General features: G+C 46.3%; 1 protein-coding gene across 23 annotated transcripts in view; it reads right to left on the bottom strand.

The window, feature by feature from the left end:
• The window catches only part of PTK2 (protein tyrosine kinase 2), a 256,802-nt gene extending 235,604 nt beyond the window's left edge, over positions 1 to 21,198 (bottom strand). For 19 of the 23 annotated variants that reach the window (XM_045453536.1, XM_045453522.1, XM_045453527.1 and 16 more), the window contains exon 1: positions 20,241 to 20,415. The gene's annotated coding sequence lies outside the window, so the exon portion shown is untranslated. Of the gene's footprint in view, positions 1 to 20,240; positions 20,421 to 20,860 lie in introns of those variants that run through there. The other 4 variants (XM_045453525.1, XM_045453544.1, XM_045453538.1 and 1 more) reach the window with 4 other exon arrangements.
• Between the last annotated feature and the right edge of the window lie 792 nt (positions 21,199 to 21,990).

The following is a 21,990-nucleotide window of genomic DNA, read 5'->3' as shown; positions in this document are numbered from 1 at the left end:
CAAATACCTGCTTATTAGCACTCTTAGGACCATGATGCTAGGGACGAGGTGGGGGGGTCAGTTGGTTAAGCATCCGACTCTTGATTTCGGCTTAGGTCATGATCTCATGGTCATGGGATAGAGCCCCGTGTCAGATTCTCTCTCTCTTAAGATTCTCTCTCTCCTCCCCACCCCCACTGCCCCTTCCCCACTTGCTCTCCCCGCCCCCCCCACCGCAAAAAATCTCGATGCTGCTCTGGCTTCCCAAGTTAACCAGACATTATCACTGTTATTATCACTGGATGCGGTTTGGGCTTTCCAAAGCAAACACGACAGGAAAGTTCTAAAGTAAAGTTGAGTAACATTCAACATGACATATTGACAAATTATTAGATATCTGGTTTAAAGCAAGCATGTGGGCTGAGCCCCTGGCAAAGGAATGGTCTGTGATGCTAGCTGCCAAATAAAGCCCAAGTCCATTATTTCTTAATGTGCAACATCCTAACAATTTAAATCGTTTGTGAAGGTCTCTAACTTACAAACTATACAACCACTTCACACAGGTGTCCCTTCCTCTAAGTTCAGTCTAGTGACAGCTTCTGCACTCTGACAAGCTGTAACCTGTGTTCTGAAAGGACACAGGTCAGAAGTAACTTTCTGGAAAACCAAAGACATATAAAGAACGTGAACACGATTATGAGAATGATCAGGGCAGACAAAAGCTTCTTTTTGCCTCAAAATAATTTTCTAGCCAAACACATTCTACTACGAGACTGTGGAGCAGCTCAAAGGTCATAGGTCATAGGTCACCACATCCCCTTCATCTCTGTGCCAGTGCGTGGTACGGGGTCTGCCATCCAAGAGGTCGTAAGCTACTGACAACACGAATACGTTACGGGAAGAGAAGAGGCAAGGTTACTCCTTTCTGAAAAGCCAGTATTAGCAACAGCAACAACCAACGCCTGTCGTACACGCAGAGTAAACGCCGAATATAAACGGCTTCCGCTTCTTAGACACGCTGGACAAACTCAGGAGGCAACGATTAAGATCAGCTTTTAAATTCCCACAGCAGAAACAGCTACATTGTTAGGAACAGTATTCGCTGAACCTTGGGCTTATTCTTCCCTAAAAAGCGATTATTACTAGGACTGGCCAGATACCAAGAGCCACGGTATATCACATTTATAAAAGAGTTACGATAATCTCTACCTAACAGACAAAGAGATTTAGGGCTTGAGTAACTGGGTGGACACGCAGGAAACGAGGACCAAATCTGAAATTCAAAGCACACCTGTCCAGCACCCATTCTTAACCACCCTTCTAGTCTATACTACACGTGATGTCCCCAGAAATCCTACTGTACAAAAGCTTAAAAATATGAAAAGAATCACCATTCTACTCAAATTAAGTAACAGGCACAGTTAATATATTCAAAACAAGGCAACCCTTCATACTCACAAGAACCAACAGCTACGGACCGTGAGCCAAATTCAAGAAGTACTTAGAAGGAAATCTGCTGCAGGGCCTGGGAGTGGTGGCTGATCACGAGAGACAGTCCTCTGGGCATCTGACAGAATCCAGCTGAAACTGGAGATCGTTACCTGTGTGATGGGAACGGTCTGCAAAGCAAAGGGTCCCAGATCTAGGGAAGGAAGAGCGAGGGAGCAACCAGAAACCCTGGACAGAATGACTGCAGAAACCACCTGATGACTCTGAAAAGTGAACTGTAGCAGGAAAGAAGGCTAGGCTGGAACTCAAACCAGCAGATTTAAATATGACGTAGAGTCTCCTAACAGGATACCCTAAATGTGGAGGACACACCCCAAACTTATCCAACATAGGAAGAGCCAGGAAAACAATTCCCACGGGAAAAGAAAATCAAGACAAGCCAATACCATGATGAAACAAATGTCAGAATAGCCCATAAGGACTTGAAAACAGCTACTGTACAAATAAGTCTACAAACAAGCACACATAACATACTTGATATCACAAAATCCTCTTTTCCTTCTATCTCTTAAACCCACTGACTTTGGCCCCCACCACTCCACGGAAAGTTCTCCGTCCAAGACTACCAATAACCACTACTGCACTGCTCAACCCAATCCCTACTGCTCAGGTCTTGACCTTTCGGCAGCAACTGGCAAGAACTGATCTCCTATGCCCCGTCTCGTGATTTTCCTCTTACCTCACAGATGCTCTCCCCTCATCTTCAAACCAGGTGATTCCAGACTGTCCCAAGGCTCTGTCCTTTCTCCTCTTAGCCATGCTTACCTCCCTGGTAAGCTCACTTCAAATGCTGTTTCTATGCTAACAACCTTAAAACTTGTATCTCTAGCTCAGACCAGCTGTCCCACTGTTGTGCTGGACCAACTGTTGCCAACACCACATCATGGACACCACCTCTGCCTTCTGTGCATCAGTGAGGAGAGGGCAGAGCTACATTTCCCTAAACCCCTGCCTGATACAACTCAGGGTTGGAGTTAAATAGTAAGAGGCAAGATTGGCAAAATGAAAAAAAAAAATTTACTCTCTTGAACTCTGCCAGCACTCCCAACAGTAGTGATGGATTCTGATTCCCTGTATTGAGAAATATCTAGCAGGGTGCCTGGGTGGCTGAGTCAGTGGAGCGCCCAACTCTTGATTTCAGCTCTGGTCATGATCTCACGGTTGCGAGATCAAGCCCCACATCAGGCTCTGTGCTGGCAGTGCGGATCCTGCTTGAGATTCTCTCTCTCTCTCTCTCTGCCCCTTCCCCACTCACTTGCTCTCTCTCTCTCTCTCAAAATAAATAAATGTGAAAGAAAGAAAGAAAGAAAGAAAGAAAGAAAGAGAAAGAAAGAAAGAAAGAAAGAAAGAAAGAAAGAAAGAAAGAAAGAAAGAAAGAAAGAAAAAGAAGGAAGGAAGGAAAGAAAAAGAAACATCTAGAGTGGCTTGTGTTTTCGTGACCAAACCCTGCAGGTACAGCCTATGCTGGGACCAGCTTCTAGGTCACTTGGAGAAGCGGAACACCACCAAAGAGAACTGAATAGAATGTCCAACACCTCAAAGTTCAGGTGCTGACTGACCTTCCCCCTCTACAAACCTTCTTACACAGTCTTCTCTGTTCACAACGCCCTCCTTCCAACTGCTGAGGCTGCAAACAAAGGATGTCATCCCCATCTCTTCTCTTCCTCCCACATTCTGCATCCAGTCTGCTCAGCAAATCATGCTGGTTATTCCCACAAAACTGGCCCGGACACTGTCCCCTTGCCATCAGGCTCACCAACGCCATTCAGACGTGAGCCACCATCATCACCCACTCCAACGACTACAGCACCACAGGACAGGCCTCCTTGCTCCCCACTTTGCCACCCTGGTGCATACGTTCAACACGGTGGGCCGATTCCAAATCTAACTCAGATGGCGTCACTTCCCTGCTCAAAACCCTAAACGGTCTCTCTGTTTACATAGATGACAAGGAGTTCATTAAATCACATTTGGCTAAACAGTGGAGGAAGTGTGTTGAGGAAAAGTAAACTTGTTTACAACTACTAGCCTTCCAAAAGAACAGTTGCTCAGACATGAGGACATCAGAGTAACACGGACAGTGAAGGAACGAGGCACATGACTGAGCTGATTCCCTTGGTCGCTGCTGAGTCAACAGGTGTTACCCATATTGCCCGGCTGTTCACTCAAGGAGTTAATGTGACTGAAGAATTGGCCTCTAAGAATAGTCTGTGTGAGCTGCTGGTGAGAATATTTTCAGAGAGATTGAGAAAACACCAATTTCATACAACCTGAAGAGGAATCTGCTAAGATGTGTTACAAGTGATGATGGTAAAAATCCATGTAGAACAAAAGGTTTACCTGGAAAATCTACAAAGAGTATGAAAACATAAGTTGCTTAAAGCATTTAAACACGCTTATTTAAACTATCGTTCTTCAACGTATTATTCACCAGCAGGTGCTTTGTGGAAAGTATTTTCATCTACCACGTGTCGCTGAACCAGTAGTATCAATAGCAAACTTCATCACAATATCCTGACTTGTCCTACAGACAGCAGTTGGATGATTTGTGGGAGAGCTTTACTTACGTCAGAGCCAAGATGCAATCTTTCTGAACAAAAAGACCCTCCTTCAGTTATTACCACAGCTTTGGAAATCAGCTTTTGCTCACACTTGTTAACATTTCTCAATGAACTCAACCTAAACTTATAAGGCACAACAGTGCTTACACAAGGGACTTCCATAGTGAAGTCGTTTCAGCGACCACAAACATCTCAATCACAAGTAACGTCCTGTGGAATAACACACTTCCCATGCCATCAAAAGTTAAAAAGAGACAGGTGCCTGGCTGGCTGAGTCTGATGTCAACACGACCCTCGATCTCGGGGTAGTGAGTTCGAGCACCACATTGGGTATAGAGATTCCTTAAAAATAAAATCTTAAAAAAAAAAAAGTTAAAAAGAGAGGCAGGATTTCCAACCCCACACAAATTTGCAGTAGATAGATTTTCTGAATTCAAACTACAGTTCCAGCAGCATTTTTCAAGCCCTGATGCAAATACAATGAAAATTTACGTATTTCCAAACCCTCTTCATTCACTATGGAACTGAGGTCCTTCCATCTAACCGTCAATTAGAAGAGATTAATCTGCAATGTAATGACACGCTAAAAGCCAAATATCAAAAAGAATCCAATGGAATTCTGTGTCTGCCAAACAACGAATATGCTAAATTAAAATGATATACTTCCAACCTGATATCAGTATCTGAGAGCACCTATCAGTATGAAGACATTTTTAAATTTTTTTTTTTCAACGTTTATTTATTTTTGGGACAGAGAGAGACAGAGCATGAACAGGGGAGGGGCAGAGAGAGAGGGAGACACAGAATCGGAAACAGGCTCCAGGCTCTGAGCCATCAGCCCAGAGCCTGACGCGGGGCTCGAACTCACGAACCGCGAGATCGTGACCTGGCTGAAGTCGGACGCTTAACCGACTGTGCCACCCAGGTGCCCCTGAAGACATTTTAAAAAAATTTTTTTTTTTTTCAACGTTTATTTATTTTTGGAACAGAGAGAGACAGAGCATGAACGGGGAAGGGGCAGAGAGAGAGGGAGACACAGAATCGGAAACAGGCTCCAGGCTCTGAGCCATCAGCCCAGAGCCCGACGCGGGGCTCGAACTCACGGACGGCGAGATCGTGACCTGGCTGAAGTCGGACGCTTAACCGACTGCGCCACCCAGGCGCCCCTGAAGACATTTTTAAAGATGAAGTGTCTAAAACTTCCCTTGCAGATCAGCATTAAGACATGAACATTTGTAACTGATTCTGATGATAGGGAACACTAAGTTTGAACTCCAATTAAGAAAAGTATTATCCAACCCTCCCCCTAAAAAAGAATTCCATTCTTCTTAGTAGGCCTGTATTATAAAATACATACATATACATACATACACACACACACGCTCAATTATTATTTGGAATTCTGTCAGTAAAAATGTTGTAGAAATTTGTGTTCTCTTGTTACATAAGTCCTTACATAATATCCTTCGTTTTGCCTATTAGTCTGCAAAACCTAAAATATCTACCATCTGCCCCTTTACAGAGAAGCCTGCCAATCCCTTTCAGCCAGCTTCCCCATATCTTCTGCACACAGGTACAGCTAAGGCATATTTCACACATCTTTAGCTTCTCGGCTGTTTTTTTCTTTTCAACGTAGGTCTGCCATTTTACTTTTATTCCTGGTAAATTTTACCTCGTTGATTTTAGCACTCTGTTACAACCTGTCGAAATATTTTAAAATCCTGATTCTAAAAACGAACAGTCTCCCGGCATTACCTCCTGATCTGTATTCAAATTCCTGATGAAAACATTACGACAGGCGTCAAGTATAACACGCTTCTGGAGACATCTTCACCCATGTGCAGAAATTCTGGTATTTTAGTTGTGCGCTAAATGATACACATGTGGTTGTAACATATCTTCCGCCTAAAAGCAGTAATTTCTTGAACTCTCCGGTAATGACAGAAATAAATAATAATGCACTTTCTTAGGCTTCATACGATAAAAGATTAACCTTGCCCGAAGAAAGATTCGGCCATTGCCCAGTTCCTGGGAAGTCACCTGTAAGCCCTCTGAACCTCCTGTCTGACTAGGCTGTCTTTGCTTAGCTGGGGGCCTTGGGTCACACCCAAGGTTAGTCTACGCTAACAATGTGATTTCCAGTGAGGCTTGGGACACACAACACCAGCTTGATCTCTGGAGGGACTGGAGGGTAAAACTCAACCACGCAGGGCAGTGCCTATGCGACCGACCACCAAGAAATACCCTGGACACCGAGCTCAGGTGAGCTTCCCCGGTTGGCAGCACGGGTGCCAAGAGAAATCGGCACGGCTGCCCTGGGAGAAGCACACCCAGAAGCTCACGCGTGGTCCTCCCTGGACTCGGCCCCGTGCACCTTTCCTTTGCTGACTGTTGCCTGAGTCCCTGCACCGTAATAAACCACCGTAATAAACCGTACAATGGCTTTTCTGGGTTCTGTCAGTCCTTCTAGTGAACCATGGAACCTGTAGGCAGTCCTAGGGCCTCCCAAACTCCAGATCTTGATGATTTACGGTGTATTTTCACCAACACTACAGCAGTGTTTCTCCGCATGTGGGGATGCTAGTTTAAAATGCAGGTGACCGGCTTGCACCTCAGGAGTGATAACTCAACACCTCCGGGGGACGACACCAGGCATCTGCATTTCTAACCCACTCTCCTCAGTGATTCTTAAGCACACTACTTTCAGGCAGTGACTGTTTTCTTTCTTTCTTTTTTCTTAAATTTACTTATTTAAATAATCTCTACACCCAACAGGGGGCTCGAACCGACGACTCTGAGATCAAGAGCCACATGCTCTATGCACTGAGCCAGCCAGGCGCCCAAGACTCTTCTTTTGAACGAATCCCCATCAGGGCAGATGCTCAAGAGTGCCTCGTGAAAACGTTTCAATAGATGAGTGAGAAGAATGGGCACTATTAGCCTTTACAACCCAGAACATACGAACGTGTAAGACTTGTTTTGTCATTGCTCCGATATCCAAGATCATGTGGATGCAAACCACACACCACTTGGACACAGTTTGGGCGACAGATTCAATGATCTCCACTTCTTACGCACCTGTCAATTACATCCATTTTTTTTTTTCAATCTCCTGACAATTAACAGGAAACTTGAGTTTCATAAGCTGCCTTCACACCCTCCTCACCCACTGAAAACATCACCAGTGAGCTGAAAGTCAAGAGAGCTAAGAGTCTCTCGAGAGTCCCCTCCTTCACATCAAAGAGCCAGGTACCCTCTCTGGGTTATTTCTTCAACTCTCAAGTGAGAACTCTGGACTAGATGATCCCTAAATTTAGATCCACTTCTAAAATCCTAGACTATATAAAACAGGGGACAGACACCCCATGGAAAAGTTTACAATTTCCAATGAAACGGTTGAAGGGACAGATTCAAAGGACAGATGAAAATCAAACATCAACTCTTCCCCCACCAAACACTCAATCGTGACCTGTCAAAAACTAATGCTTCTGTAGACAACTGGCACTTAAACTCAGTTACTCCTGCCACCTGTTCTATCATGTCAACACCTTAGGATACAACTCGTGTATTTTTTCCAGAGCAGAAAGCAAGCTTTTTTTTTTTTTTTTTTTTTTTTTTTTTTGCCATGACACAGCCAAGGAGATTCCAAATGTTCTGCCTACACTGGAATCACAATGATCCCCAGCATGAACTCTTAAGGGTGATACCTTAAAGAGCCTAAGGTTTTTCACTTTTAACTTCTACACCATCACCAAATTCCAGCATTTCTTACATCTCTGCCATTCAGGACACTTGGCCCTTAATGGAGGTCACAATTTTTCTTAATAGGAAAAGGGAAACTTTCCCAGACATACACCCATTTGCAAACTCTCCCCTCTAAGATTCATCTCCTATAGAGCAGCCATATATCACCCAATACAGCAAATCTCTGTAGGGATTACCATAATCTGAAATCTATAATTCTAAACTGCACATAATAATGTTGACATCAGATGTGAACCAATCCAGTTTAGACCCCAGAACACCAGATTAACCCGCCTGGTGCTATTTCAAACATTAACCACCAGCTTCCCAGCTCCTCCTGCATTCCGGTGACGTTAAGAGCTAACCATAACAACGTGAGTTCAGTACTGTCTTACAACCATTAACTATTAACACACTTCTCAGTGGATGGAAAAACTACACTCGTTTTGGAGTTAACAGAGCCCACTAAAAGTGACACTGGTCCAGCTCTCATAGCCATGTGACTATTAAGATATGCCTAACAGTTTATAAACTTCAGCTTTACCTAACACACGGCAGCATGTCGAAACATCCATGGCAATCAAAGTGCCAAACACCCGGCTGGCCTTCTGTGGACCAAAACTGTGCCTTGTTTCATCTTTTGGAGGGGGGAGGGAGGCCAGGGGAGAAGTCTTAATTGCCGGTTGGTACAGTTCGGCTCAGGAGACAGCCGCGTGTGCTTGTGTTTTATGCAGCAGTCTGGGATGTACGACATTTAAGGTAAGAGTCCTGGGGTCTGGATGCTGAGCCTTCCCTTACAGCCTCACACCTGCACAGAGGCTGTCAGAGGCCTACAACCTAACAACAGGAGGGGTCCCCCCTTGGGGCGGGCTCGCTTTTGATACTCTGACAAAAGCCCAGGCGAACCCTCCCAGGGACAACTGGTGTGTGTGCACACACACTTCTGATTTCCATCCCTGCGGTTCACGGATCTAGGAGAGAGTGCTGTCTCTTCAAGCAACAGTCTGACCAGGCGGCACTTAAAAGCAAAAAGGTCTCTGTAGACTTTTTACCGAGCGAGAAATCCGAGAGCCATCCTGGAACTGCCCTGGACACCCCCTCTCTCGGCCCTACCTCCGCATTTCCCTGGTCAGAGCCTGGGAGACAGACTCAGAAACAGGCTTCAAATCAGCCTTCCCTACAGTTCCTCAGTCGTGCCCTTAATTAAGGCCTTCTTCACTTGTGTGTACAGCGTAATTGTATAATTAAAAGAACACAGGCTGTTAAATCAGACCATCTGAACTTTGCCCATCACTTTACTAGCTGAGCGACACCAGGCAGCCACTTCCTTAATGACAAGGGTCTGATCCCTCTGCCTTCTGAAGTGCACCCTGGCGACACCTCCCTGCCCGACCCTTGTCCTCGGTGCAACCATCCTCCTGCCGTAGAAGTCGGCTCCCATCAGAGTCAGGCGCACACTGCTTTGATCCTGCAGACAGTATCAACCTCACCTCCTCCTCTACCCAACCCACCCTGTACTCCCGAACACCGGCGCCAGCATTCGGTTCCACAAACCCCAGCCTCCCACCTCCGCAGCCTTCCACGGGGTGTGTCCTCCAGGAGGCCCCACCTGCTTCCCATCGTCCGCGGTATTTCTATGACTCCCGCAGACAGCCAGACCTGCGGAGGTCACAGCATTTGGCCCACAGCCAGATTTTGTGTGGTTTCTTGACTAAGAAAGATTTTTACCTTTTTAACGGGTTGTTCACACACACACACACACACACACACACACACACACACACACACACACACACAGATCTGTGACAGGCCCAATGTAGCTCACAAAGCCTGAAACATTTACTGTCTGGCCTTAAAGAGAGAAAGTTTGCCAGCCTCTGAGCTTGACCATGACTGGGGACCTGCCCTCCAGGTCCACAGAGCACTCCACTATGGCACTCCCACTGTGGGTATCCCGCTCCATGTGGACTGCATCGTTCCCCTTCTGCCCTGCTGTCTGTGCCCCCACGGGCACTACACCATGCACAAGACAGGCCCTTAACACTGCTGACTCTTGAACCACTAGGTCCACTTTTGCACAGATTTTCTTTTTTTTTTTTTTTAATTTTTTTTTTTTTAACGTTTATTCATTTTTGAGACAGAGAGACACAGCATGAATGGGGGAAGGTCAGAGAGAGAGGGAGACACAGAATCTGAAACAGGCTCCAGGCTCTGAGCTGTCAGCACAGAGCCCGACGCAGAGCTCGAACTCACGGACCGCGAGATCATGACCTGAGCTAAAGTCGGATGCCCAACCGACTGAGCCACCCAGGCGCCCCTGCACAGATTGTTTTCAATAAATACTGCACAGTAAATGTATTTTCTTATAATTTTCTTCACATCCTCTTTTCTCTAGCTTCCTTTATTATGAGAATATAGCATATCACACACACACAAAACACTCATTAAACATTAAAAAAAATGTTTTTTTTTAAGAAAGGGTGCCTGGGTGTCTCAGTCAGTTAAGTGTCCGACTTCGGCTCAGGTCATGATCTTGTGGTTTATGGGTTCGAGCCCCACGTGTAGGGCTCTGTACTGACAGCTCGGAGCCTGGAGCCTGCTTCGGATTCTGTGTCTCCCTCTCTCTCTGCCCCTACCCTGCTTGCACTGTCCCTCTCTCTCTCTCAAAAATAAGTAAACATTTAAGAAATTAACAAAATACACGTTAACTGCGAATTTTCATTATACGGGTGTCAGTGCCCTAAACCCCTGCACTGTACAAGGGTCAGCTGGGCCAGCACGTCACATCTGTACAGCATTTTACACAGTAAACTGCACACAGAACCTCAAAGGCTGAGATTACAGATACTAGACTTTATACATAAGGACAGTGTCAGAAGTCACATGACTAAAGGCAAAGCCCCAATGTGTGAACCCAGACCTTCTATTTCCTAAATAAGATGCTCTTTCCATTAAGGAGACCTGCCTCCTTACACAAACTACAACACCTAGAATCTTCACTCACTAATACCGGAGACCTGAGGGGAGGGATAAAATGTAATTTCTGACCCATTACTTAATTTTGATAATTTTCAAGTTAATGCTACTTTTTATAAACAAAACTGAATCAGTAACCACAAGGCAGATATGTGTAAGTATCAGTACTTCATGGTTTCCTACTCAACGCACCACATCTTCCCGTTATCCCACCTCCACCACCCCGAGAACCCAAACTGCACCTACGGAAAGGCTCCATGACAAGCCTTTGAAAGGGGCTCGACCATCTGTCCAGCTCTTGTAGCTGCAGACAGACTCCAGAAAAAGTCAACCTTGCAGCAGCAAGGATACCTGTATTGGAGGTTCTCCAGGGCAGACCCACGTACCATTGCAAATCCCTGATGAGGTTCTTAAGAGCCCGGCCAGCACCGTCGAAGAGAATGTCCCATGATGATGAAAATGTTCCAACTCAGCAGTGTTCAGTGGGTAGCCACTAGCCACATGTGGGTGCCGAGCACTCGAACTGGGGCTAGTGTGACTGTGAAACAGAACTTTTACTTAATTTTAATTTAAATAGCCACACGTGGCTAGCAACTACAGCAGGCGACACAGATCCAAGGCTAGACTCTAAACACTGCAGGAAAATGATAAAGAATTTTCCTTGGCTCCTCAACTACAGGCCAGGTTATTGGCTCCAACCCTTCCCCTGAAAAAGACTATAAAAAACATGGAGAGAATACTTTAAAAATCTTAAAAGCAACCGGAAACTGACAACAAGGAAATACCGGGCCAAAATTAAACTGAACTCAGGAACCCAAAGAGATAAACGAGCACAGAAACCACCTTTGCCCTGAAGTCACCTGCCAATTCTGAACGTTTTCAACTTTCATTTTTACAACAGGGAAATAGTAATCAAAGGCCAGATCCCCCAACATGTCTACCAAAACCCCTACCTCCATGAGCATGACCCTAAAGGCTAACAGCTCAAGGTAAGAGAAACCAGCAGTGAATCATCTCTCCAGTAAAATTCCAGCATCAGGTGGTCCAGGTCTGCACTTGGTTTAAGGTGATCCCAAACTGGTTGAAGCAAAAAAGAAAATAATATACTCTCTAGAGGGGCTACATCTTTATTCTATGCCTCAAAAGAGTCCTACAAATAATGAGGATTAAATGAAGAACCCTACAAATAATATCCCACACCATAAATAAAAAGGATCTCAAAATGAATCACAGACTTAAATGTAAAACCCGAAACTCTTCTAGAGGGGAGGGGGGAGGGGAGGACACAGGAGAAAACTTTTGTGACCCAGGATTAGGCAACGATTTCATAACTATGACACTAGAAAAGCACAGTCCATAAAGCAACAAGCTGATACACGAGACATCATCAAAATTCATACCTTCTGTCCTTCAGGACCCTGTTAAGAGAGTGTAAAAACAAGCTGCAGCATGAGAGACAGGCACAGCATGATCTAATAAAGACTTATGTCCAGAGTATATAAAGAACCCACCAATAAGAAAAAAAATCAATAGGCAAAAGATTTGAATACCAAAGAAGGTATATGAGTGGCAAAAAACCTGCGAAAAGATACTCAAAATCATTAGGCATTTGGGAAACAAGGGAAACCACAAAAAAAGACCATGACACACCTATCGGAATGGCCAAAGCCAGAAGACTAGCCACACCGAGTGTTGCCCCAACAATCCAGAGCAACTGGAACTCTCCCACAAGGCTGGGAGGAATGGAAAATGGCCCATCCATCCAGAACAGAGTGTGGCACCTTCTTAAAAAGTCAGGCATACACCTACCATATGGTCCAGCCATGACAGTCCTAGAGCCAGCCATTCCAGGAGAAATGAAAGCCTATGTCCACATGAAGACTTGGACAAAATTATTCATAGGCTTTATTTGTAACAACTCAAAACTAGAAACACCTCTCTACACATTGTCCATATTCAATACCATCCCAAGCAACGTCAGGGAGAAATTTTTTTGGAAGTTAAGAAGTGATTCCGAAACAGATACAGATCTACAAAGGGTCAAGGATGGCCAAGGTAAGCCTAAAGAGGAACCCAGGTGGGAAGAGCTCCACATTAAGACTTGTTACAGACCTGCAGAGATTCAGACAGCTTAAAGTGGGCTGTACCAATGGAATCAAAGAATCCAGAAACTGAGGCACATACACATGGACCTTTCATTTACAACAGTGGTGGCACTGAAGAGCATTGGGGAGAAGATGATCTTTTTTTTTCTTTAATGTTTATTTATTTATTTTCAGTGCAAGAGAGAGGGGCAGAAAGGGAGGGAGAGAGAGGATCCCAAACAGGTTCCGTGCTGTCATCGTGGAGCCCAGCATGGGGCTCAAACGCACAAACCACAAGATCATAATTGGAGCCGAATCTAGAGTTGGATGCTTAACCGACTAAGTCACCCACATGCCCCTAAAGACCATCTTTTTGGTAAATGGAGTTAGGACAACTAAATGTCCCCATACTGATGAAGTTGCGTCCCTTCTTCACACTATACACCAAAACCAGTTCCACGAGATGATAAAGGGTAAAAGCGAAAGTACAAAAAGGCATTTAGAAAGTAAAGGAGAATTAGTTCATGACCTCAGGGTAGGGAAACAAAAAGCATCAACTACAAAGGAAGAGACTGATAAATGGCACTAACTAAATTTAAGAACTTCTATTCATCAAAAACAAAACAAAACAAAACCACAGAATTAGTGAAACTGCGTATGACTAAGTGGGAAGAGACAGTGGCAAAATACGCACCCAACAAAGAATGTGTCGTGAACGTATAAAGTCTACAAATCAATTTAAAACTAACCTAATAGAAAAAATGGGCACTTTGCAAAACCGTGAATCCGAATGGCCAGTAAACACATAAAAAGATATGCAACCTCACTGCAACCAGGAAAAGGTTATTTAAAACCACAAGGCAGCAACACACCAGAAACCACCAGAAGAGGCAGGGAGGGGAGATGGCAGGGAGACCAGAGAGAGGGGCTGAAGGAGTTCAATCAGAGAGAAGACGGACAATGGATGGAGCCTCCGTTCCGTATACCGAGAAGCTGCTGTGGGCCAGGTGTGCAGAAGTACCTTTAAGGGGGTCAGGGTCTACAACTGACCGTGAACTAGAACTTCAACTTCACTTGACCAATTTAAGGAGAAACCAATTGTTCCAGACTGTGTCTTCCCACCAGCTCATTTTATTTTTTTCTCTGTCACAAAGCTGTACCACCAAAGTTTGATGGGGGCCAGAGGAGGTATGTGGAAACATCCTTTGTACTTTGTTTTGAGATTACAGTACACTTAACTCTACCTGTCTATCCCTAATTTGTCTTGTCCACCTTTGTGACAACTTTCACATACTTAAAGACCACGAGGTCCCCCCAGCAGGAGGACAGACTCTTCTTCAATCATTAAACAAACTACCGAGGGCCAACCTACTACAGCAGTCCGAGCAAGCTGTGAAGGACCCACAGACACGTACAGGATAATACCGAGTCCTTGTCCCTGAGCTTAACGATATTCTATTTGCCAACAGGTGCGTCTAACTCTGCATAGGACACGACCGACAGGAGGCACATCACCACTCCCATGTTTGTATACTAACTTTTATCTAGCCCTTTTCTTAGGAAATAGAGACAAAAGGAAAACAAAATGTATTAAGTTTGGATAGGACTTTGATGCTAGGCACAGAGTCCATTCGCACAAAGCTGCTTAGGAGTCGCCCCAGGACTTGGAGACCCTCCTGACGCTAGTATAAGTGAGCCAATTTCTCAGCACCAAAACAAAATGTCCAGGGGAACGTGCACCCTACGCACCCACATGTACACACTCTCCTGCTATTTGCCAAAAGCCACAAGCCCAGGGGCCACCTAAACTGCTATCCTAATGCAAAATTATTCATTTAAAATCCAAACCAAGATTCAGAAGACTTAAATGATCTCAGCATAAAACATTCAAAATCCCTGAACAAAATTAGTCGTGAGGTCTTCCCAAGACGCTGAAAATCCTGAGAAACATATCTCAGAGTCCCGAGGTGCAGGCGATCTCCCTGGCCAGCCTAAGTGGGCAGGGGATACACCCACCCCTGCAGATTCTGCCTGCTGTGAGCTGCATCTCTTTTAAAACACTCTCAAGTAGAGGTTCACTGACATCAGCAGGAAACAAAAGCTCCTGGACCCAGTGTTAAAGCAGTCGGATGGCCCCACCCCCAGTCTGATTCAGGAGGTCAGAGGTGGGGCAGGAGCGTGCGCATTTCTATCCAGGTCCCAGGGACAGCGAGGCAAGGCGGCCACACCGCCGGGGAGAGCCTCTGCCAACAACCTCGAGTTTGCTGGAGACCATGCGCACGCGCGCTTCCCCACGCAACACAGCAAGACTAGGAGGAACCCGCTGAGGAAGAACAAGCTACTCTTTTTACCCAAATATTGACTTTCCTTACCTGAGTGGAGGCAGGTGACCCGTCACTCAAAATGTTTTCTCTGAATAACAGCATAAAAGACTCGTCAGGTCAAGGGAGAGCTGGAGTGCAGAACTCGCGTTACAGCGTTAGGAAGATGAAACCCCTCTTTTAAAATGGTTTCAGGGCATCATGTAAACCCTTGTGAAGTATCTGATGGATCCAACCGATTAGCAAAAGATACATCAGAGCTTCTAGAGACCGGGAATCAAGGATCTTTTCTAAACCCCATTCATTTCGTGTCACCTTGAGCAATTTTCTGTCTTCAGAACATAGAATGAGTCCCAAGGAACCCATGATCAATTCCGACAAAATCATTTTTTCTAGGAAAAAAAATACACTTGAAAATTGTAAAACAACAGAGAACGGTCTTTCTCCTGGCTCAAGTTTAATAATATCTATAATCTAAAATAAGGCAGACAAAAGCAGAAACACGGATAATCCACGATGTCCCCTCGTATCAAGTCCTACTTGGTTCTTAGGTAAGGTTCTTTACCAAGGCAAACAACACAGTGGACAGCTGACACAGTACGAGTTCTCCAATCACTAGTACACCTGGGTTCTCTCCTTCAACAAGTATTATTGTGCCGGACGTTGGGCATGCCACAGTGTAGGAAACAAAGTTTCTGCCCTCTTGGAGCTTAAATTCTGTAAGACACACAAGGCACTACAAATACAGAAGGTATAAAACCACACCAGTCTGCCTTCGGTCCCTCAAAGACAAACACATGGTGCTTTGGTCACAAGTAGACCCAACAAGCACCTACCGCTCACAGAATCGAAAGCACCAAATGGCAGAACTTTTAAGATAGAGTATGGAGGCAGAAGGGAGATCCTAGGCACAGAAAGCCCAAAGATACAACTTTCCAGATTCTTCTGAGCTTGGTTTTAGTCCACTGGCCCCAAATAAAGGAGTACAGAGTAAGTCAACTCTTAAAAGCAGGATGGAAAATTCTAAATCGGTGAGAATGAGCACATTCATTGCAGAAACATTTCTAGAGCACCAGTGTGTTAGAGATTATAAATGCTAGGATTTACTCCAAGGGGATTAAACCTGTACGAGAAACGTGCCATTTACTTTTCCCTTACGTTACTCCTTGCTTCCCACAAAACCATATTCATAAACAACCCCCCCGGAAAAAGTCACCGACACCCCCCCCGAAAAAGTCACTGATGAAAAAACTGTACAAATGTGGAATTACCAAAGCATATCCTTTAACAAATAAGAAGCATCAATCACTGCACCATACATTACACATTTTCATTTAACAAACTCTAAATTAATTTAACATAATTAAACAACGTTGGTATGTTCGTTAAAACGTTTACCTACACTATGTTGGCCAGATCATAACTTCACCATATGAAAGGGTCAGATTGAAACAGGAAATGTAACTACTTAAACTTTCCTGTGCCCTTGCACACTGCACTCCCACTTCAGAAGGCTGGACTGGGATCTGTAAGACCAGTGCTCCTCTAGTCAGAGGCTGCACAGAAAGTCCAGCAGGCCTCACCAGCCAGGATGTGCCACCTGTGGGCCAAGAGACCCACGGCAGGCTACTCTGCTCTTGTGAGGAATAAAGGAGATACAGCACAAAAGCAATTGGCTCAAGTCCCACCTCCCAGAGTTAATTCATCTGCAAAAGGGTAGTGACCCCTACAATACCACACTGTACCCACACGGGTGCCCAGCAACATTACATGTCCTCTCCTGTCAGGGGCTAATATTGAAATGGATGACTTTTGTCACTTTTCTTGTTCTGAAAAATGAGTTAACAGTAAGTGGCAATGTATATCACTAAGATCTAGGCAGGATTATTTTAAATACAAAGCTTGTAAGTGAACGCCTTCATGTCCTGAAAACAGGTAAGCTTTGTGACGATACTACTAGTTTTCTTCTCAAAGGCTTTCAATTGCTTAAAAGTGGGAATAGTGCCAACCAGGTGAAAATATTTATTTCATACTTTCATCTAAAAACCATTTCATTAGTGCTTACGCAAATCAGACTATAATTAACAACATGTGCTAAAAATTCCATCTAAACTGAAAGTTGAATTACATATGCTTATCTGAATTTTATTTCCATCACAGAGCCTAGCAAAAAAAAAAAAAAAAAAAAGGAAAAAACAATACAATTGTTATAGGTAGGAACAGAGAGGCTTCTTCTGCTACTTTATAATCAGAAACACATTTATGCGGTTCTGAATGGTAAGATTTGGCACAATTCCTAGAAATTAATGCCAGAAAGTGGCAGGCAGGAATATCATTTCTCCTGAACCAGGCTGCCTTTTGGGAGTCATGACATGGAAGAAAAAGGAAAAAAAAAAAAAAAAAAACTTTGCCAAAATGTTAGTACAGAGAAAAAGACATCAACGGTTCAAATAATCCCATTACTACACATGCTTTACAGAAGGGAAGTAAAAAAACAACTTCTTAATGTAGGTGGTTGAGGCAGTGACACACAGGTACAGCCAAAGATGACCTGGAACTGTCCTCATCCTGTCCCACCGAGGACCCTTCTAAGGACAGAGAAGCAGCTTCACATTTGAGTGCTTACTGCATTCACAAACTTCCTGGAGTTATTATTATCGACTCAAATAAGGTCATTTACTTTGCCCAAGTTTTTAAAATTTGCATTTTAAATAATTTATATAGGCATCAGTAAAAATTCTCAAAGACCCACATAGCAATTTTTTGCTATTTAAGGGATTTTAATAAGGGAAGATACAGTAATGAAAATAAGTTCTTAAGCTAGAGCTTTAAGGCAAAGTAAATTACTACAGAAACTAAACTTTACTGATTTACAAGCAAAAAAATCCCTCATTCACAAATGATAAAAATAATAGAACTTTTAATTATATTGAGATTTCAAATAAGATTTTAGCTAAAACTCTGTCTAAACTGAAAATGTTTAATTTTAGAGGTTCAAGATTTATATATTGAATTAAGACTTTGAATCTCATCTTTTGTTGTGCTACTTTTAAGACAATTTTTAATTATTCATCCTTGAGAGAGACAGAGTGTGAGCAGGGGAGGGGCAAAGAGAGGGAGACACAATCAGAAACAGCCTCTGGGCTCTGAGCTGTCAGCACAAAGCCCAACAAAGGGCTCGAACACACGAACCGAACCGTGAGATCGTGACCTGAGCTGAAGTCAGACACTTAACTGACTGAGCCACCGCCACCCAGGCGCCCCAACCAAGGACTTGCTTTTTGATGCATCACCTCTGAATAATGTGTAGGTCTCTCTATTCAGTGCATATCCTAACGTCTTCCACTGACTGGAATGTTTTAAAGACAGTCATGTATTTTAAACAATCTTTTCCCGGTTTTCAATATTGAATTGGATTATTTCATAACCACCTAAATTACTTGATCTTGCTGCGTCTTCAACATTTAGTACCACAAAAGTATTCAAAAGACTACTGGTAGCTCAGGTGGTATTCCCCCTCCAAGGACAGACACAAATATAAAACAATATACGTCTAAAGACGCTGAAACACAAACTTCCTTTAAAAGTTTCATGTGTCTAAATATTGCGAGGTGTCAAAAGTTATCAAAGTGCAGCTGCCTGAAAATATTGCCTAGACTGTACCTCAACAAAAGTAAGTTGAATGCTAATTCACCGTGTATCTTCCAATCACTTCATCCATGCTTTTCAGATTTTCAGAGATCAAACAACCGACCAGCGTTCTCAGCTGTGCCATTTGCAGGACAAGACTATTTTCTTTACCCATTATACAAATAAAATATTAGGGGTGAGACTCTGGTATTTCATTTCAAATAGCGACGGCCTATTTTTCCAACCACGAAAATGTTTACATTCTACCTAAGAATCCCAACCACGGTCGTCTTAAGCACAGATCTCCAAACTCTTACACCGCCTTCAGCTTGAACGTATTTCAACCAATTCCCATAATTACTACAATATTACTATTATCTTAGTCTCACTGCCAAAAACCCAGCTGCAGGCTAACTATGCAAGAATGAGACACTGTTGAAATGACTCAAGAAAAATTTCTTTTTACTCTTAGTGCATTAAGCTAAATCCTGCAATTAATAAAACCAAGGAAACACACACACACACACACACACACACACACACACACACACACAGAGCCTCCTCCTGAGAAAGAAAAGGAAGCCAGGGAGAAACAGCGAGTCGTTCTTCCACCTACCCCGGCAGCAGAGCTGGGGGCTGGGGTGGGCAGAGGAGGAAACTTGGAGGCACAATGAATCAAGAGGTCCAGGGCTATCGCCCAGAAAACCACAGGGCCTCGGCAAGTTGAGCGCCAGCAGCGGGGAAGGAGCCGACCGCGATCCGGGTTCGAGGCCCGCCCTTCCCTGCCCGAGGGCCAGGGAGTCTGCATTCCGGGTCCGGGTGATGCCCCCAGGGTCCCCAAGGATTTCCCTCTTCCTCCTCCTTCCTCTCTCCCCCCTTTTGTTTTTGAGGCAATCGGCCCGCTCCCAAGGAGCCCGGCGGCTGGCCTCCCCAAGCCGCCCACCACCCCCCCCCCAACCCCGGCCTCCAGACCCTCCGCCTCTCCGAGGCCCCCGAATGCACCTCCCTTCCCACCTTCCACGAGCCCCCCGGCCTTCTCAGTTCCCCCAAACGCCCCCCGTCTACCCGAGCCCCCCGGCCTGCCCGAGCCCGTCGGCCTCCCCACGTTTCCTGGCCTCCCCACATCTCCGTCCTCCACCCATCGCCGTCCTCCCCGGTCCCTGGCCTCTCCGAGCCCCCCGGAACCCCCCGTCCGCCCCACATCTCGAGCCTCCCCACAGAGTCGTCCTCTCGGGGCCCCTCCCTCGTCCTCCCCACATCTCCGGCCTCCAAGCCGCGCGCGGGAGGGGCCCGTCTCGGCCGCATCCGCCGCCCGGACCGGCTGCTCGCCCCTCGCGGCCCTCCGCCCGCGGGCCGCGGCCCTGCCAAGCCCCAGCTCCGGGAGTCGGCCCGCCCGCCCGCCCGCGCCCCGGCCCCCGCCCCGGCCCCGCACTCACTCGGGCGGCGCTGGGCGCCGGGAGGCGAGGGCAGACGACTGCCAGGCGGCGCCGCGAACGCCGGGACCGCGCTCCCTCCCACGCCTCACGCCGCGGGCGCACAGCGGTCCCGGCCCGGCAGCGGCGGTGGCGGCGGCGGCGGCGGCGGCGGCGGCGGGCTTGCGCCCTCGGGGCCGTGCTGCGTCGGCGCGGGCCGCGCGTGCGCGGCGACCGGCTGAGGCGCGCGACCCCGCCACTGCGCGCGCCCGGCCGCGTCCCCGCGCCGAGCTTCCGCCTCCCGGGAGGACCGGGCATGCGTCCGGCGGCCCGCGCATGCCCAGCACGCGACGAGGCTCCGTTCCCGAGATCGCGCCGGAGAGCCGCGCCGGGCCTTCGGGACGGCCAGGGACTGCGCGCGGGCGTGGCCGCGGGGGTTGGGGGAGACACGGGAGGCCGGCAGAGCCGGGGTCCCCCCTCCCCCCCGATAGCACTCTGGGCGGGCGGGGAGGGGACCGACTTCAGGGAAGCCCTCTGCCCCCTGCCCTCCCGCAAGGCCCGGACGCGGCCCCTCCGCAGGGCCTTCGTCGCCGGCCCCCCTGCGGCCCGACCCCAGGGCCCACACCCCCGCGGGGCGCGCCTACCGAGACGAGTTGGGTATCCTGGGCCCCTCTGCACAGAGGCAAAGTGAGTGAGGCTCAGGGATGTGTTGACTGGCATCACCGCTAATGCTGGGCCCTGCCAAGACTGGATCTCCACTCAAGCGCCCGCTGAGCCCCGATCTGCGGCCTGGGCGCTGGTCTCCTAGGTCTTGAACCTCGAGAAAGAGGAGTAGGACCCCCGGCAGTTGGGAGTCACCAGGCAGAGGGCAGCTGAGAAGAGAGCCATGTCCGAGGGGAGCTGATTACCAATGACTGGAGCCTGGGCGGGGGTAAAAATGCAGCCTTCCAGGGGCTTCTTAAGGCATCTTTATTCTTTAGGCAGCAGGGAGCCTTTGGAGGGTTTTAAGCAGGAAGTAATATCTGATTTGTGTTCTTTAAAAAAAAAAAAAAAGGTGACAACCTTGCGGTAGGAAATGAAACCAGAAGCAGAGCAACTTTCATTTTTACGGTGTCACTTTGATCCTCACCACAAGCCAGGAGGCAAGTTAGACACATATTCGTTTTAAAGGTGAACTCCCTGAAGCTGAGAAAGGTAACCCCCCATTCTGCTCTCGGCAACAATTTGACTCTGGTTACAACAGAAGCAGGTGAAATAAAGCAATTTTGCTTACAAAGAGCTTTACTGTATTTAAATATGTTTACTGTTCTTAAAAAAAAAAAATTAAAAAAAAAAAAAAAAAAGGGGCGCCTGGGTGGCGCAGTCGGTTAAGCGTCCGACTTCAGCCAGGTCACGATGTCGCGGTCCGGGAGTTCGAGCCCCGCGTCAGGCTCTGGGCTGATGGCTCAGAGCCTGGAGCCTGTTTCCGATTCTGTGTCTCCCTCTCTCTCTGCCCCTCCCCCGTTCATGCTCTGTCTCTCTCTGTCCCAAAAATAAATAAACATTGAAAAAAAAATTTAAATATGTTTACTGTTCTTTAATGAAATGTATTACGGTTTTTTGGTGGGTTTTTTTTTTTTTTAACCTACATTAAAGATTGCAAGGAAGTGTGTCAGCCCCAGGGCTTTTATACCCAGTGTTTGGTCCACCTGGAATTCTCTTCCCTCTGCTTGGAACTTCCTCCTCCCTCACTTTCTCAGGCTTACATGTCACCTTATTAGATGCCAACTGACCA

This window comes from Leopardus geoffroyi, chromosome C3 (genome assembly GCF_018350155.1).
Source record: "Leopardus geoffroyi isolate Oge1 chromosome C3, O.geoffroyi_Oge1_pat1.0, whole genome shotgun sequence".
NCBI lineage: Eukaryota > Metazoa > Chordata > Mammalia > Carnivora > Felidae > Leopardus > Leopardus geoffroyi.
This window is presented reverse-complemented; position numbering and strand designations above follow the sequence as displayed.